General features: G+C 43.1%; 1 protein-coding gene across 3 annotated transcripts in view; it reads left to right on the top strand.

Moving 5' to 3' along the window:
- The window catches only part of gng13b (guanine nucleotide binding protein (G protein), gamma 13b), a 13,155-nt gene extending 12,127 nt beyond the window's left edge, over nucleotides 1-1,028 (top strand). For all 3 annotated transcript variants that reach the window (XM_030349424.1, XM_030349416.1, XM_030349408.1), the window contains one exon: nucleotides 1-1,028. This exon is cut by the window's left edge and continues 1,989 nt beyond it. The gene's annotated coding sequence lies outside the window, so the exon portion shown is untranslated.
- The last annotated feature ends 3,972 nt before the right edge of the window (nucleotides 1,029-5,000 follow it).

Raw genomic sequence — 5,000 nt, 5'->3', positions numbered from 1 at the left:
GACACACATTTGCACATGCACACACACACACACACACACACACACACACACACACACACACACACACACACACACACACACACACACACACACACACACACACACACACACACACACACACACACACACACACACAAATGCATATGCAGATATGCACACATGCAGCCAGTTCTCTGAAGTCCTACCTGATTACCAATGTGCACTACAGTCTGGTTGGAAGATGTGTCAGGATAGGTGAAAGATGCAGATGCTGCTGACAGACCAGGGACAATTGTGTGGGCTCCACAACAAAATGAAAAATTGTGGACATTTAATGTCAGCAGATATTTTAGCGGGGGAAAGGCCCTGATGTAGTTTTAATTATACTGGGTCCTAAAAGTAGATTAATTGATTAAGAGCCATCCCCATGTACACATGCAATACACAAATATACACACACACACTAGCGTTCACACACACACACACACACACACACACACACACACACACACACACACACACACACATACACACCCACACACAGGCATAGCTAGTTACTGTTTCCATCCATGGAAAACCAATGGAAATATCTTACAGTGTGTGTGTGTGTGTGTGTGTGTGTGTGTGTGTGTGTGTGTGTGTGTGTGTGTGTGTGTGTGTGTGTGTGTGTGTGTGTGTGTGTGTGTGTGTGTGTGTGTGTGTGTGTGTGTGTGTGTGTCTGTAGTTCCCTGGAGCAGCCTGTCCCTGGTTATGTCCTCTACTTCCTGTATGGCTAATGTATCTCTACTTGTTGGGTCTGTTTTTAGATAACCAGTATACATGTGTATGTTCTTACTATGACTACAAGCTAAAAGTAAAACCTTGTCTTATTAATATCTAGCCATGGCCGACCTTGTGCGGGCGCTTCGGGAGAATATTATGCATCAGATCAACTCCTAGAAGACGACGACAAGCAATAAAAGTGAAGATAATTTTTTATTGAATGTTTTACAAATAAAAATGAAACGTTTATCAAATTCAATAAACTAGAGGATTTTTAGACAACCCTACCGGTGTGACTGTTTTACTTGGCGTCTGTCATTCCTGGCATAACTCTGCCAGGGTTACGAGATTGATTCCCCACTGGTCCCAATGCCTGCATACAAAGTATAGACTGTGTCACAGTGACAAGACCTTTTGGATAAAGGTGTACACCAAATGCTCAGCATTGAAGTAAACTCGACCCAACATCCAACTTAACTTAATTCCAGGTTAATTTACAATTATTACAATTCTAATTTGAACAATTTCGTATTTCGGAGTGACAGCTAGAGAGATTAACAGTAGAAAGAATTAATTTATTTTATTGCTTCCATTTTTTCGATCTTAATTTTGGGCATGCATAAAAGGCATGGTGGTAACTGACTGGTAACTGAGAATTGTATAAATTAACAATTAAATAGAGTGAAAAATGAATGTATATATGTACGAGAGTAAAATACTAGAAATATAATTCATGTATACATATACCTAGAGTTGGTGAGTTAAATTAAGTATTTATTTATTTGTATCTTTGAATGACACAGTAAATATTAATAGCTTACAGTATTATATCTGTGTGTTTCATTAATGGCGCGTTCATATCGCTGGGAATTATCGGGAAAACATTTTCACGACCTCAGAAAGTTCTCGTGAACGACACCTCATGAAGCTCTTATGATTCTTCCGATCAGCAACTGGGGCCAGATCTTGATAACAGAGGCACCACCCAGTTGGTGACGTATGTTTTACTAGTGACGCGCATTAACATGGCGGAACATGAAAGTTTTACTCAATATGAAATAATCAACCATCATATCACATTCTTTGCTATTGATTGACGTTGTAACCGTCTGTTGGCATCCACTTTTCTATGTTTTAAACGTTGTGTTCTGGTAAACCAGCTCTGGATAAGGGCAAGGGCTATAAGGGCTTCCATACAGTGGCAATAAAATGTGTTTCTCATAAATAAAAGCAAAAGGATAGTAGGTGATAGGCTACAAGGAAATAAAGCCGTCAAACTTGAAACTGATCCTACCTAAGTTATTTTTAGTGCTGACTGGTTTTTATCGGAAAAAAAAACCTGCTGTGGAAAAGTTTTAGATTCCGAACGCGGGGCACATGAACGGTCGGGAACGCGCATGAGCGTCATCACTGACGAGGGGAATCGTTATCACCAGGAGCATGAACGAGCATTTAGCCTCACCTGGCCCGAGTCACACTGATTGGACTCTGGGGCTGGGTGAGGCTGCACACCTGTTGTGCATTGAGAAACCAATGTGCACAGGTTACGCAGGTCATCACCACGCACACTCAAGGAGATCTCCTACATGGCAGCATGTTGGACCTAATTCTGTTTCATTGTACTCAAAATAGGACTTAAATTGGTTCCAAAATCACCAATCTGCATCCTTATTATGGAGGTGTCCAGTTAAAGTGTAGCAGCCACGAGGTGGTGTTTAACATTTTCATCCAGGCTTGACTACTGCAATGGTCTTCTCTACGGCACCACCAACAAAGTCCTCAAAAAACTTCAATATGTCCAGAACTCAGCTGCACGCCTCCTCACTGGTACCCGCTCCAGAGAACACATCACACCTGTCCTCCGTGAACTCCATTGGCTTCCAATTAAACACAGAATCAAAAATCTTACTCATCACCTACAAGGCCCTCAACAGCCTAGCCCCCCCCTACCTTGCCGACCTCCTCCATCACCACGCCCCCTCCCGATTCCTCAGGTCCAATTCTGCCAACCTGCTACAAGTTCCACGGAATGAGCGATGGACTTGGGGTGATCGGGCCTTCTCAGTTGCTGCCCCCACCCTTTGGAATTCACTCCCCTCCCACATCAAAGTCTCTCCAATACCTTTTTACAATAGCCTTCCCCACCTAACTCCCACCTTATTCTTCAAGTTTAACCTCTGTTTTTCTTTTATCCCTAGTCTGTCTTACATAGTTTTGATAGGCCAATATGTAAAGCGTCTTAGAGTACCAGATTAAGCGCTATATAAATTTCATTTATTATTATTATTATTATTATTATTAACATGGACATTGCTACAAGGCCTTCTATCACATGGACCTGGACCACCCGCCTCCACGTCTCAAACACACTTCAAGATAGTCATCACATATGCTTGATCATCTTCACATGCACACTCACCTACATACACACGCGTTCACCTACAGACACCTGGTGACCACACATGCAGTAACCTACCCACACTCAAACTCGTACACGTGCATGCACACCAGACTGCATGGATACTTCAATGACACGAGACAAAATGGGGGCAGAGGGAGAATTTAGAATCTTTCTCTCTTCCCTCCTCAGAATTCATGAATAATGGAGTCCAGGATTAAAGAGTCCTGTCGTTTCTCTCGCTCTCTATCTCTCTTTCTCTCTCTCTTCAAATCTCACTATGTTTTTTCCACTGGTCTCTCTCTTGCCCTCTATCTGTCTCTGTTCATTCTCATTGAGTTAAATGTGGTGTGAATAAAGAGTGTTAAATCAAATCTCCCTCTTTCCCTCCCTCTCTCCCTTGCTGTAGGAGTTGTGAATAATAGAAGAGGTGGCTGATGGGACATCTGACTCTCACTCAGGGTGTGTCTTCTTTTTATGGGTCAGCTCCCCCTGAAATCCCTTCAGCATGAACGCACACACACACACACACACACATACAAACACACACACACAAACAAATGCACACTAATGCACTCAACCTCGTGTGGTTAATCCTAACCCCTTCAGCCCCATTGTCTCTTTCGTCTCTCATCCTCTCCTGTCCCCCAGATCTCTACTTTTCAGTCTCGTCTCGTCTCGTCTCCCCCTCACCCCCCATCACTCTACCCAGATCCACCCAACCCAACCTCAATCTGTCTGCAGTCATGTTTGATGCACTGGCAGACAGCACGTTGACACAAAAGCGACATTAATGGTCAGCATCCCCATTCACTAACGGATTAGGATTAGCAACCCTACCTCACACACACACACACACACACACACACACACACACACACACACACACACACACACACACACACACACACACACACACACACACACACACACACACACACACACACACACACTGGTGACTGCTCTCATTGCTGCCTTAACCAGATGTCACCTATTCTGAAATCCTAATCCAGTCATTCTTGCTCTCTCTCCCCCTCGGTCCCTCCATTCTCAATCTCTTAATCTCTTTCTCTTAAAAGAGATTTTTAATCTCAAAGAATTTTTCTTAACTTGTTCAATAAAGGATTGATGGATTGATCCCACCAAGTCTACCTCTATCTATTCCCTCTCTGATTGCTCTATCTCCCTCTCTCTCCCTCCATGCCCCCCTCTCCCTATCTCTCCCCTCGCTCCCTCTCTCTCTCTCTTTTTCTCTCTACCTTACCTTCACTTCCCATCAGATTCTGAATTGTGACTGTATCTCTTTCTACCTCTGTCTTTTTCCCTCCCTCTGTACCTCACTGTCTCTGTATTCTTTCAATCTTATCTTCCATCTGTACCTGTAGCAGAATGACCTCTGTTCTCTCCAGAGATAATGGCAGTATAAGTACACAGACATTTATATTATAAGTAGATATATAGTAAACAGATAGTTGTGGTATAAGTACTCAGATAGTCTCTAATTGGATGGGCTGGAGCAAAGGTTGTAAAGAGGGGGGGGGGGGGGGGAGAAGCATACACACGCACGAGCGTCCACGTATGCCTAGATATGCACACACACACAGACATTTTGCGCACCAACACACACAACTAACACACACATATATTGACACAAATACGCCTACACTAGGGGTTGGCAACCCTCGGCACGCGTGCCACCACTGGCACGTGGAAGCATAATAATTGGCACACTTAAAAAAAACGCACAAAAAAATTTGTGGCAATGCGGCAGCATAATCATTACTACAGATTATTTTTGCACTTTATTCTGTTTTTATTTCCTCCCAGTGCAAATATGTTTAAAAGAGTTACTGAAAGCAGT

Source organism: Gadus morhua, chromosome 2 (genome assembly GCF_902167405.1).
Source record: "Gadus morhua chromosome 2, gadMor3.0, whole genome shotgun sequence".
Taxonomy (NCBI): domain Eukaryota; kingdom Metazoa; phylum Chordata; class Actinopteri; order Gadiformes; family Gadidae; genus Gadus; species Gadus morhua.
The sequence above is the reverse complement of the archived record's forward strand: the minus strand, read 5'-3'. Positions and strand labels throughout refer to the sequence as shown.